Source organism: Panulirus ornatus, chromosome 67, assembly GCF_036320965.1.
Source record: "Panulirus ornatus isolate Po-2019 chromosome 67, ASM3632096v1, whole genome shotgun sequence".
In the NCBI taxonomy this organism is placed as follows: Eukaryota; Metazoa; Arthropoda; class Malacostraca; order Decapoda; family Palinuridae; genus Panulirus; species Panulirus ornatus.
Window position 1 is genome coordinate 7,667,087 of NC_092290.1, and position 14,833 is coordinate 7,681,919.

The window sequence follows — 14,833 nt, forward strand, 5'->3', positions numbered from 1 at the left end:
TGTACACAGAGATGGTCTGGCCATAGATGACACTACCCACTTCTCTCTCTCTCTCTCTCTCTCCCCTCCCCCAACACGTGGCACACCACAGGTGCCGGGGCAACATGGCGACCTGGCACTGGCACCAGCAAGCCCTACCATGCGCACACCCAAAATACTTCACCTTGGTTCCCCTGCCGCCATCTTGGTTCCTCCCCCGCTCGAGTCAACATCACCAATGCTCCCCCCCCCCACGCGACAATACCAATGGGAAAATCTTTTATATACTAGAGCGTAGTCATTAGGCGTTACTTCCTTACAATATGTACATGAATTAGATACTGATATTGGCTTTAAAAGACATTCTAAAAGGTGGTATCCACAGACGTATAAATTTTGTGGGATAGCAGACTCTCATTATTCAGAAAAATACAGCTTTTTAATAAAAAGGAATGATTCTTCACTCGTGTTTTCTATTCAGAGGAAAATGTCCGAATATTTCTATGAAAATCTGTACTACTGTCGGAATGGGACGGGCTATGGCTTACAGGATCTTGCCCAAACACCAACTCTTAACTCTGGCATTGGTCAAGCAATTTAATGCCTTGCAGAAACTTAACCAAATATTGACGTATGTTACATTTGCACAGCAAGGAGGGTGAAGGGCAGCGAGCCTCCTGGTGGCCGTGAGTCAAACTTCCGCATCACCCACGACAATAAGGATAGATTTTCCTTTTTTGATTTCATGTCTGTGTCAGACAGGTGGTGCTACAAGCTAGCGCCTCTCAAAACGCGGCTCGGGGTGAGGATGCAATGGTAGGTACTCTATTTTGATACCATCTCATCCAATTTACTGCTTAAAAAGAAAGAAAAAATATATCCTTCAGAGCATTATATTTACGTAAGATAATCATGGTGCCATTAGGAGCCCCGAGTCATCTAAATGCTAATGATGTCTGGTAACATGAGAGTAAAGACGTCGGTTTATGACATGTTGCCAGTCATGGTTCATGATGATAGTGCGTGAGAGGGTACACACACACACACACACACACGATACTATCCAAGCGCGATCACCATCGCATGAAGACGGTCTCCCACCATCTCTTCGTAGTTGTAATGTGCTGACGAGGCATTTATAAGGGACCTCCACCGGTAAGCCCAGGGTTGTGTCTGGCGGAGGTGTGGCCAACTAGGAGGGGGGGTTAAGGAAGGTGATAGTAGTAGTGATGTGGATGGTTGAGGAAGGTGTGGTGATGGTGCTGAAGGTGGAATGGAGTACTGCTGATACACGCGCGAAGATCTGAGGTCCGTCGTTTTCTTTGGAAAGAACAATGGCTGTGGTGGTGGCAGGACACAAGACATCCAGTTTTATTGAGAGAGAGAGAGAGAGAGAGAGAGAGAGAGAGAGAGAGAGAGAGAGAGAGAGAGAGAGAGAGAGAGAGAGAGAGAGAGAGAGAGGGGGGGGGGACATTAAATGGATGTTAACTGCTGCAGTCCTGGTGCACACGCTGGGGAGCCCCCCACTGATCACCAAATGGCTGACGGCAGCGTCCAAAAAAATATTCATAAATCATAACCAACCGAGAACCCCTTCCATCCATATCCCTTCACTCCCCACCTTCCTCATCATATACAATGGTCTCCCCATGACCCAGGAACTCCCTCTCCCCCACACACGGGGGGACTCGGTAACAAGGTTCTACCCTCCCTACCCCGTCCCCCACAGGTGTGCTAATGGGTCCTTCCCTATGCTAGCGCGGGAGACCTTGGCGGTGCGCCGGCCGCCCGCCCCCACCGACCGGGCGGGTAGGTAATACTGCAGCAGATGACTCCGCCATTAGCGCGGGCCACGCATTATCTGCCCGCCCATTACCTGACCTCATCATCATTCTAATGACGCCCCAGCCACAACCCCCCCCTCCCCCCACTTCCCTATCCATCCTGACACTGCTTATCTCGGTACATTTTAATATATTTTTCCAGTCTTCATCTGCCTAACTCCCCGAGCATGACACGCTTACTCCTACATTGTACTCAAGGCTCGTACTGTCGTGCTCAAGGATAGTCCTGTCGTGCTCACGGCATCACGCACGCTCACACCCTAATTAAACCTTAATTAATGTTAGAACATTCTGGATGAAGAGAGATGATGGGGAATAATCGCCCAACGAACACCATCTGCACAAGTTGCTAGTACAACCATCTACTTATCTCTGCATCGTAATACTAGTGTTGTATCTATGGACCCGATGGGCTACTTTCGCGTCCTTAAGTTGAAGTAAATGTCCAATATAGACATTCAAAATTCAAACTCCCTTACGTGGCAAAGCTGATTGTAGCGCAACAGGTGTGTGTGTGTGTGTGTGTGTGTGTCTTGAGTATTTGTATTCAGCTTAACTTTTAATATATTAATTGAAGAGCAAATCAAATCATCTATCTATCTATCTATCATCTATCTATCTATCTATCTATCTATCTATCTATCTATATATATATATATATATATATATATATATATATATATATATATATATATATATATATAAAACCTTGCCTTGAGGGTGTTCTGATATGATGCCGGAAGAGGCAAAACTAAAAGAAATAAAGCCTACTTTTTACAGCTCATGCATATGTGCTGGTAAGATGTACATCCAATACTAGAGGCAATCAATACCATAATTAGGTGATCTTAGACGAAAGATTATACTTAAAATGTTCAGCAGTGAAAAACTGGTATAGCCCGCCTACGTATAATGAACTCATAGGATTAATAAACCCCTTTAATTTTTATTTTCGACAAAGACCAGCACGAATGGTGGGTTTTGGCTGCGGGAGATTCTGTCCCTCTACCATACTTGGAGAATCTAGCTGATAACGATTTTACGTGTATATATAAAGTTACGACACTTTACTATGGAAAAACAGAAACAAAATCGGAAAAACAGAAACAAAATCGAGTGATAGCATAGTCATCGATCACACGAAAACTACACTCACACTCACGGACATCTATAAGTCACCAGGATATACACACAATCACAACCAGGGAGAGTGTGAGCAACACTTCTCGCGACCCCTCCTCCCTCACCCTCCGTATCCTCCCAAGTGTCTAATTCCACCACAAGTTAGCACTAGCTTTCCCAGGCCTCTCCCTCCCTCTGACAGCCTAGATTGTTTTTAATCTTTTCTCTCGTTCATATGATATATCGGAATTGAATGTCACCAGGAAGTTTAGTATTTAACGTCAACAGAGATCAGGGAAGATGCAACTCCGAATATATATATATATATATATATATATATATATATATATATATATATATATATATATATATATATATATTACAATTCCCCTTCCCACCTTAGCAAGGTGCGGGGTAGCGTCAGGAACAAGAACAACGGCCTTATGTGCACACATCCACTCTACACCTGTCATGTTCACTATTGTCTGGCTATTAGTTGCAACAGTAAACAGTTTAGACCAGTTCAACTTTATATATATATATATATATATATATATATATATATATATATATATATATATATACACCAGCTTCAGATTAGATAAAAAATATTGCAATGGTAGGCTCCCGAAGCCAAACGCGAGGCTAGGCTGGGTGGAGATGTGGTCAAGAGGACAAGCGGCGTAGGTGTATGGAGTAGGTAGGTAGGTAGGTATGGCTTGTGGATGTAGGCTGGCTGGCCAGTAAAATGTAGACCAGTGTGTGTGTGGTGTAGGCGACATGTGGGCCGGTGTGGGCGATGCTTTTGGACTTAGCGTAGAGCTCAGGGCGCGAGGAGTATTTTATGTCCGACTTGAGTGGGTTGTAAAGATGGGATGAAGGATGCTGATAAAACCAAGAAGGAATAAACATATTCGAGAGAGAGAGAGAGAGAGAGAGAGAGAGAGAGAGAGAGAGAGAGAGAGAGAGAGAGAGAGAGAGAGAGAGAGAGACTACGACGAGAAATTGCTTTGATGAAAATAATAATAATACTGTTTCTCTCCGCCACCGCAAGCGTTCAATACCATAATCATCATCCGTGGGATCACGTGGAACTTTATATCAGGTATTCCTCTTCATGTTTCTGATGTTCCATACATGTTTGTCATCAGTCCTGGTTATATCTTGTGTTATCTTTCTAGTAGATTCCAGGACATTCTTGCATACTTAATAACTGTGTTCCTTACTGACGGATTGACGTGGTCTTAACAGTTTGTTGACATGCGTAGGTAATCATGTACTTTACTCCTTCCTAGATTGTAAATTCTGACCATCTGCAATGTACCAAATTCCTTTTTGGATCTCTTTACCACAACTGACCCTACCATCTTGTCATCAGGAGAGACCCTAAATATATTTCACTTCTCTTCAATGTCTTCAGTGTCTGCTATTATCATTATTACAAGAAGTGAAGCTAATATGTATTAAGACTTATTTCTTGTGGCACCAGCAACAGAACATCGTCAGACATGCTTCTAAATGCTACAAAGAATTTTCTGCAAGTAAAATACGACGACTAATACTCCAATCTTCCTATTAACATCTAGGAAAGTATCATCCAGTTTCTTTCCTTGCATTAAAAGCTTCATACATAATCAGTAACTCGGTCTGTATACTTTTTCCTAGTAAAAATCCATGTGGGTTGGTCTTCACGTATACATATACTTCTTCTTGAACAGATGTTCTGGTACACTTTCAAAGACGATTATTTCCTGCATCGATCCTCCTTTGTGTATGGGTGTGGCATGTGCTATTTTATGAACATCTACTATTTCTGCTTATGTCCGGGATTTGCCTCTACGACAACACTCATGATTCGCGACCGTATCTATCGTCTCTAACCAGACCCCTGGAATTCGACCCCAATCCCGTCGTTGCGTTTCCTATTAACTAGCGTCTATCATTTACTAATATCATAATATTTATGACTGCACTAGTCATGACGCTGGTGTAAAAAGGTGCATCAACTGATTTCTCCCCACACGAAGACACGAGTGCAGAATTGCAACGTAAACATCTTGGTAATATTTCTTGCAGTTATTTTCGTATTTTCATCCCACTCAGATAGGGGTGGGGGGAGGGGGTGGGTTACTCTGCTCTGTTCATTTTACGAGATTATCAACCTCGGCTCCAGATCATGTATTGTATACTTAATACATTCTTTCAGTTCTGTTGTATGTGATTTTATCAGTTCATCACCACTCATTACCTTCTCATTGAGCTCATTCTTTTTTTTTTTTTCACACTCTGCTAACCCGCTTATCTTTCTCAGTCTCATTCAACCAGTGTTATGTCTCGTTATCCAACAAACTTTGCCCTGGGTCACGGATAGCGCGCGTGGCGCTCACCGTATTGGAGAGAGAGAGAGAGAGAGAGAGAGAGAGAGAGAGAGAGAGAGAGAGAGGAGAGAGTATACCTCCCCCTTGCCTCCTACTTATGATTCATCATAATGTCACTGCGGCTTACACGGTAAACCTTTAAGAGGCTTATATAATGCCCGCGCAGGCCTTGCCTTGACGCGCACACCCTCATCTGTTTTTCTTTTCAACGCAGCATAATAACTTCGGCTAGTACTACAAGGACTGGTAGTTCTTGCAGTGGGGGAGTTGCCCGGCCCTAAACAAGTCTCCAAATGCGGCAAACAACACGTTTTTCCTCAACCGTTGAGTCTTCTGTAAATGGTAACCCTAAGTATATTTTACGCGAGCGATAGCCTAGTGTGTTATCAGTGGTGCTTACACGAGTGATAGCCAAGGCCGTTATCAATGGTGGTACAGTTAACATAAGCGGTGGTCTAGCTTGTTGTCACCAACGGCGGTAACCCTCGCCTGTTACTAAAACAAGTAGCCAAGCACCTTTATTGAAGACCAGTAGCCTAGTGCGTTACCAAAAGTGGGAGGCTTAGCCCGTTACAAATGGTGGAAGCTTAGCCCGTTACCAAAAGTGGGAGGCTTAGCCCGTTACAAATGGTGGAAGCTTAGCCCGTTACAAATGGTGCAAGCTTAGCCCTTTACTAATGGTGGAAGCCTAGCCCGTTACTAATGGTGGAAGCTTAGCCCGTTACAAATGGTGGAAGCTTAGCCCGTTCTAATGGTGGAAGCTTAACCCGTTACAAATGGTGGAAGCCTACCCCGTTACAAATGGTGGAAACCTACCCCGTTACTAATGGTGGAAACCTAATTTTACATCAAAGGTAGCCCCTAGCCCTCTACCATAGGAGGAAGCCTAGCCCTTACAACAGGTAACAGTACACAAGCAGTAGTCAACACAAAAGCTCCAACACTTTGCTTATCACCACACTGCAATCCTAGCACAACTCCACCCCTCTGAATCACCCACTGTGGATAACAATAGGTTTATCAAACTGCCTTGTCTCGTTCCGCAGCCACAGGGGTTGGCCTTACCGTCTCTATTGTTGAGAGCAAATAAGACCAGCAAGTCTGGTATGGTGCTGGGCTGGGGCGTTGAGTGCACGGGAGGCTCCAGTTGCACCCAGTACCGGTTCCACCATTAAGCTCAGACCGACTTGGGCAACAAGTCACTACAGAAATCCTTTTATAAGTCTCGGGCTATCTGTCAGTCAGGCAAACTTGGCCACAAAACAAAAAAAAAGAAAGAAAAAATATATTCGTCTTGTCTTGCCCGGCAGAGGTTTCATCTCCCCGTCTGGAAATGTAGACTCGCCGATGTTTGCGACGAGCCATGTATAAATCACTAATTGGCTACCACCCTCCGCGGACCTTGAATAATTGGTGGAATGTCTATCATGTTAAGAAAAGAAAATCTAAATGAAAAAATGAAGATGGAGATGCATTGGCTTTATTAAGTATATAAATGGCGGAATGATCTAGTAAGGGGAGGGAGATATTTCCATAAGCCTTTACAGATATTTCTATAAGCCTAAAGCCTTTATTATTTATCTTTAGCTCCGAAATATCTGGGGTGGTTCCAACAATCACACCCACCGCCCTCCACAACTGAACATCATGACCCACACCACGTGAGCTAACCTTGGCACCCCATCGCTCCTGACTCATATATTACACACACACACACACACACACACACATATATACACACACACACACACACAAACACACACACACACACAACACACACACACACACACAATAGATAAAACATCTACAAATGCAGAAAAAGAACGGATCGTAACAAAAACCAGGAAAACAAACTAAACCAACCATGGCTAGATCAAACCCAACCCAGGAGTACATCATCAAGGTAAACAAAAACAACAAAAAAAAAGCAACCACCACAACTTGTACAAGAAGCGACAAACTGGCAACAAACAGACAGAGGGACAGACAGACGTAAGCCAAGTCCCCCAGAACCCAGCCAAGGTGTCCAAAGCAGTGTGACGATGGCGGACAAGTCATGAAAAACGTGAGGGTGCTTCTACCTTCCTACTTTACTGCCGCATTCCTCCCCCACCGTACGTAAACATTTCGGGCCCGCCGATGCAGGGTGGCGGCGGGTATACCTGCTTATTGTACCCAGTCTTTTTCTCTTTCGTTTTATTTTGTATTATTACCCAACTCAAGGCTGGTTCTGTTGTCAGCACGACCTTATTTCTACCTGATGCAATAATACACACACACACACCCCAAGCTTTGTTTTTATCACTTTGAATTATAAGTTTTAGACACTGCGAGAAAGTGGCAGGGGGTTGTGTGTGGAGTGCTCACAACTGTGTGTGTGTGAGAGAGAGAGAGAGAGAGAGAGAGAGAGAGAGAGAGAGAGAGAGAGAGAGAGAGAGAGAGAGAGAGAGAGAGGAGAGAGAGAGAGAGAGAGAGAGAGAGAGAGAGAGAGAGAGAGAGAGAGAGAGAGAGAGAGAGAGAGAGAGAGAGAGAGACTTCTTGCAATGACGTAAAGGTCCAGTCCCTCATGCCCGTGTTTACCATAGGTCAAAATCTGCGGAACTTTCCTGGAAATTTGAACGATAGGAAAACGTAATACACAGAAAACGGGAGGACAAAAAATGTCGTCCACGACCTAGCCATGAAGGGTCCCATACAACACGTTTCCTTTTAAAAGTCAAGCAAGCAATTATCGTATAATTTCAGAATATCACAAAATACATCCACGTTTACAAGGCCAAAATGCTGCTGCACTTGCCAAGTTAAACAATGGCTAAGCAAACAATGGAACCCGTCAAGTTAACCCACGAAATAAAAATTAAACAAACGAATAAAACCTTGATAACGAAGACTTTTACTGCGACAAAAAAAAAGGTAAAGAATACGGGTGGACGGCTTGGAAAAAAAAAAAAATGTTGCGGGGGAGGAGGAGGAGAGGGAGAGGAGAAAGGGGGAGGGGGGGTGTTGCGTGGGGGAAGGGAGGGGATGGATGGGGGGTCATAGCGTAGGTGGTAATGTGAAAACGGCAGGTGAGGCTGGTGGAAGCGGGGAGAGGGAGCTATGCTGGGGAGACCACAGGACCTGGGGAGACCACAGGACGCACCACCACACTGCGGAGGGGAAGGAGGGGGAGGAGACGACGGCCGGGGTAGATGGTGCGTGGGAGGAAGCATGGGAGAGGGGGAGGATGGGGACATAGAGGGTGTGTGGGGGAGAGAGACGACTAATAATAAAACAAGGAGGAGGAGGAGAAGGAGGAGAAGGAGGAGGAGGAGGAGGAGGAGGAAAAGGAGTAGGACCCAAACTTATGAAGAGGCAATATACAGAAATGTGAGTGACGGGTGACAGACATGTCAACAGGAGTTACGACTACACACATACATACATACATACACACATACATACATACTGACGACGAGGTACTGTCATAACGGGAGGGCCGGCGGGTAGCGCCCACCGCAGGAAACGTTACGAAGAGCGTGTCGTGTGTGAGCGTCGTGTTGTGTCCAGGTTCTATGCGCGAGATGGAGAGGCTGGATATGTTTGTGGACTGAATGACTGCAGGAACAACTGAATGGGTGAGGCAGACCGGCTACCTGGGTCAAAGGAGTGACTCTCGACGGCCAGTGAAGTGCCTGGCTCCTCGCTGCCACGAACAACCCACCAGATACGCAGAGAGAGAGAGAGAGAGAGAGAGAGAGAGAGAGAGAGAGAGAGAGAGAGAGAGAGAGAGAGAGAGAGAGAGAGATGGGGGTAATGGAGACGTGGGTCAATCTACGATGGGGGGAGGGTACGGAGGAATGGTCTGGGGGGGGATGGGGGGATATCGGGCGCAGGTTGCGGGCCAGCCGGGTGGGGGGGGGGGGGGGTTACATGGGGGTAGTGGTCGGGGTGGGTGGTGGTGGGTGGGTCTATCATCATCACATGAGTCCTGGTAGGTGGGGTGAGGGAGGGGAAAGGGGGGGGGAGTAAGGGATATAACCAGGTGGATGACAGGTAATGAAGAGGGTGTGTGAGGGATGATTTAGCGGCTGGCTGGCTGGCTGGCTGGCTGGCTACAGCGCCTCATTATCATACACCAGCCACCTGCCTGCCCTCTCCCGCCCAGGACCCCGAACCACTCGCCTCACACTATCTTACAATTTGATTAAATTAATGTACACAATTATCCCTATCGACTTCTTAAATCTTTGCCTCATAATAAATTGCAGACGAATTAAACATTTGTAATATTTCTTATCAAAGGCACTTCGGAGCTGCTGAACAGCCTTGAACACACGAAAAAGAAAAAAAGCACCGAGCACGTGGTTGATCTGAACATGCAAGAACGTGCAGGGGTGGCCAACATGCCATGCAGTCTTGAAAGACTCCCTCCTGCACATGGCTGCCGGCCAAATATCAAAAACACCGGTGACACAGTCCCCCTAATCTGCAAACCTACCTACCAAGCAAGCAAGCAAATATCACATCTAATACAACCAACAATACGATATATTTCAATAAAATGTCATAAATTTCTCACATAATTTTCCCCCCTCTCTATCATCTCCAAAGAAACAAACATGTTTATAATAAGTTCCATTCTACTCTAAGAAGTGATTCTGTTAATTAAGGATATATTTTTGTTTAATCTCCTCTAACCGGGAAACGACACTATGCATTCCCAGCACGATCCCCCAGCACATGTAATAAACATGTCGACAATAAACGTATAAAACTCCCTATTCAAACCTCCTCCTCCTCCTCCAGGACAATTCTTCACGGGAAGTCTGCAAAGACAATGGTAATAAGCCAGGTGTTCCCGACTCCAACACCCACACGCGCCTTCCTTCATGATGCAAAGAACCTTCGAAAAAGGATTTGATATTATCGTACATCAAGAATCGTGTTAACTCCCCCACCCCCCTCCCCACAGTTATCGTACATCAGGAAGCGCGGCTGCAAAAACTTTCAATCATCGTACGACAACAACCGCTTACAAGTCCTTCCATTATCGTGCACCACGAACTGTGTCTACAAAAACTCTTAATTATCCTACATCAAAGAGCCGTCTACAAAACCCTCAATTATCGTACATCAAGGAACGTGTCTACAAAAGCATCTATTTAACATAACGTCATAAACTATATCTACAAAACCTTCAAATCAATGCGTATCACGAACTGTCTACAAAACCTTTAATTACCGTACGTTAGGGACAGTCAACAAAACCCTCAATTATCGTACATCATGCACTACATGACCAGCATACATCGTCCCCACAGAATTTCTCGTATTGCCAGTGATGACCGTTAACCAGGAACCCTTTAAAAGACTTTTAAAACATTAACTTTCAACAACAAAAACTTTACATATCAACTCGTGAGGACCACTAGGTAGATAACTTCTTTACTACTGCCAGTGGTTTGCCCCCACTGTGATGTTCCTGATGAACGATAATAATCCAAGGTTTCTGTAAAAGGTCCAGTATGAGAGGTATAATTATATTCTACCAATAGCCTTTGCCAGATACGAGGCCAAGGGGCTGGGTCAATGTCACCCGAGTCCACACGCACACACAGAGATCGTGGCGGCCTCATTCGTGTAACTAAAACTCTTTTTAATATCAGAAATTCACGTGAATCTCTCCCTCTCCCTCTCTCTCTCCTGGCATATCATTCCTGTATTTACGTAGGTTTAAGAGGTCAGTCTTTAAATGGGCACAAAGCACATCTCAAGACTGGACAAGCCCCGCCTGTGGCCAGGTTTCCCATACCCAACTTCAGACATACTACGTACACACGACCATCCATAAATAGACTCGTCAAACCCTTCCTCAATCTGGCTCATCTCGAACTGAAGAAGTGATATCACCTCAGTATGTTTCTTCCTCCTAACTCTACGGGAACCTGCATGAGGACTTCACTAGAGCGCTGGTTGGCGGGCTGACGGCAAACACATCCGTTGTGGCCCCGCGAGCTAGTCACTATTACCCAAAATCTCAACTCCATCTGCCTCGTCGCAGTACCGCCAGCCACCACCACAGGGGTTCGAGGCAACTCGAGTTTTCACCCGCACTCGTCCACCGCCTGACTGCAGGGAGCTTTGTTTTCACCCTAGCCAGTCATCCACCCCCACTCCTGCCACACACGCCTTGCAATATCTATCATCTTTCGTTAATATGAGCAACATATACAATATATATATATATATATATATATATATATATATATATATATATATATATATATATATATATATATATATATATATATATATTGCTTTTTCATACTAAGTGTTTGTGCCTCCGTGACGCTGTGTACACGTCAACTGGCGTCATTTCCACTTACGCATTTCCTTTCCCGCGACCCAGCAGGACTCGACCAGATTCTCTATCTTAAAAAGGTTTTCTCCTGCTGGCTCCCATCTCTCGCTGGGCCACCCACTCACTGCCCTCCCTCAAGTTGCTGGTCTTCATACAAGGTTTTCTATGTCGAGCGTTTACTCTCTTGAAAACACTTGTTTGATGTGTGGTGTGGTGGTAGTGGTGTGGGCAGTGGTGTGTTGGTAGTGGTGTGGGCAGTGGTAGTGGTGTGGTGGTAGTGGTGAGGGCAGTGGTAGTGGTGTGGTGGTAGTGGTGTGTTGGTAGTGGTGTGGGCAGTGGTAGTGGTGAGGGCAGTGGTAGTGGTGTGGTGGTAGTGGTGTGGGCAGTGGTGGTGGTGGTGGTAGTAGTGGTGTGAGTGGTGGCAGAGCGGTAGCAGGGTGTAAGTGGTGGTCTGGCGTCCAAATCCACCTCCTCCAACCTCATCTTCCAAGCGGTTGGGGTCGGTCTTGGGACACCCGACTCCCATGTCCACCTCGAACTTCATCCTCCAGACAAATGGGGACGGACTACGCTCCCCCCCCCCCCCATCACCACAAGGTCCACCTCAACCATCAACAAACCGCGGGTGCAGCGCCGCCAAGGTCAAGTGGTCGTGCACACCTTGCAGTACACCCAAGATAAAGCGGGACATAAAACTGCATCTGGAATGCCATCACCTCCCTCCCAGCGGGTGGCAAGTGTGGGCAGGCGGCACGTGGGTGGCTGCCGCGTGGGCAGAGGTGTGGGCTGGGCTGTCGTGGGCCCGTATGAACACAAGGGTGAAAAAAAAAAGAGAGAGAAAAATATATATATATTGTCCTCGTACCCTCTGCTTGAGCAGGACGCCTGCGGGCCAAGAATACATCTACTCCCGCGCTCTGCTCAGGACTCCCTCCTGGCCCCCCTTGCCTCCCAAAGTCCCCCCCAGCCTCTCGTTAACTAGAAGGTAAACCGGATTCTCAAGCCGGTAAGATTTCCCAACTGGGGAGCCGTGGAGAGCGCTCAAGCCATAGTCCCTCCTCCCTGGAGACAGACAGCGAGAGAGAGAGAGAGAGAGAGAGAGAGAGAGAGAGAGAGAGAGAGAGAGAGAGAGAGAGAGAGAGAGAGAGAGAGAGAGAGAGAGAGAGAGAAGAGAGAGAGAGAGAGAGATTGGCAAGGCCTCGCCAGTGCCAATGATGGAATTCCTTGCCATGTAGCGACATGCTTCTTCATCCTGAGACGGACACAGTTAAACCCTAAAACTGGACACACGTCTGCGCATCATTCTGGACTGAAAATAAATAAGATACACGAATTACGAAACGATGAGAAGCCAGACTTTTGAGCTTTTCAGCCCAGAAAATTTTAGCGCCATGCCCTAGAAACGCACATCACACTCACAAAGACGATACAGATAAAAACGTGGGGTTGTTTTCAGGGTGAACTGTGTCATTTCTTTTCCTCAAGTACACCATATCTCAGTACGACTGAATGAGTACGATTCTAGTTTCACGTCTTATGGAATTCCTCTCCACATGAACAGGTGGTGACAAACCGTTTCATCTCGATTAAAAAAAACCCAAACAAAAAAAAAAAAACCGCTTACTTTGAAGGCCTCTCAAGCCTGACGTACCTACATACTTTCGCTTGGTTTAAAGCATAAAATACGGAGACATATACTACTATAGACACCATACTGGCAGTCAAGGGGGAAAACAAAGCTTCGGTGAAAGGAATGAATGCTTGAAATTTTCTCTTAAGGGTTCCAACCCAATATCTCGAATCTTCTTATCATCTCAAGCCATTTCGAGGACGATCGAAAACCTTTTCTATATAACTACTACATTATACAATTCATTAGCCGCACACCCTTCTTATGCTAGTTCTATAAGGACGTGTGATATATTTAGATGACCAAGTCAGCAATAAAGGAACCTTCATGATAACAATAAAAGAAATCTGTAAAATATTTCGAGCAATAAGTACAATGAGGGACGGTCCTTGGGATGGTGAGGGACGGTCCTTGGGATGGTGAGGGACGGTCCTTGGGATGGTGAGGGACGGGTCTTGGGATGGTGAGGGACGGGTCTTGGGATGGTGGTGATAACGATGCCATCCCCTTCTCAAACAAAACGATACGACCCTTGAGTACAATGGTACAAACCTTGAGTACAGTGGTACGACCCTTGAGTACAGTGGTAAGACCTTTGAGTACAGTGGTGCGACCCTTGAGTACAGTGGTAAGACCTTTGAGTACAGTGATACGACCCTTGAGTACCGAGGTACGACTCATGAGTACAGTGGTACGACCCTTGAGTACAGCGGTGCGACCCTTGAGTACAGTGGTGCGACCCTTGAGTACAACGTTACAACCCTTGAACAAGACGATAAGAACCTTAGTGTGTTAGGGGTCGTCCTGTTGTGCTTTAAAGAGACTTGTGCAGTGTCGTGTGGAGAGATGCCTGACTTACACCAACACGACCCACACAGGCAGTCATGATGAGGATGACTGGCGTGTCAGAACCACAGCGACTACATTCATGACAACACTTCGTCATCCAGCAAGCGTCGACGTTAGTCACAAAAACCCTTGAAGAGTCTACACACACACACACACACACAAGTTCTTCACTTCGACCGTGAAGATTCAACCCATCATCCCTTACAAATGAACTTTCAGAGGATATTCAAAGCGTGTTAAGACTAAAGAAAAAAAATATACAAATACCTGCCGAAGGTCCAGTTCCACACTGTCAATAGCAGACTAAACCAGTCCGCTAAATATGGAAACAGCCAACGACGAGTCTGCAACTCTGCGGTATGTTAAGGGCATGCCAGCCTATGCAGGTTCCAGGATGAGGTTATTCATTTGTACATAAAGACCCGGGACTCACTCGGCTCCCGTCATAGACTATGGCGCTGGGACATGACCTGGAATACAGAGCTCGACACTCGTGTCCCAGGTCTTATACGAGAAGAGGTTCGAAGTTGAGGTGTGGTGTGTGGATGGGACGACAGAAGATTCTGATCTCACGTTACTGTTGTTAAGATCCCGGGGTCTACATAACTTGAGTTCGTGAGCGGGAACTGTCGAGCAGATAAGACATCCTTCAGTGATGGATAAGAGTCAAGCAATAAGAGTTGTTAGT

General features: G+C 45.9%; 1 protein-coding gene across 3 annotated transcripts in view; it reads right to left on the reverse strand.

The window, feature by feature from the left end:
- Atf3 (Activating transcription factor 3) overlaps positions 1–14,833 on the reverse strand; it is a 90,797-nt gene that overhangs the window by 20,168 nt on the left and 55,796 nt on the right. The window contains exon 1 of one of the 3 annotated variants that reach the window (XM_071659223.1): positions 14,413–14,766. The exons of the other annotated variants lie outside the window; for them this stretch is intronic. The gene's annotated coding sequence lies outside the window, so the exon portion shown is untranslated. Of the gene's footprint in view, positions 1–14,412; positions 14,767–14,833 lie in introns of those variants that run through there. 3 annotated transcript variants of the gene reach the window in all.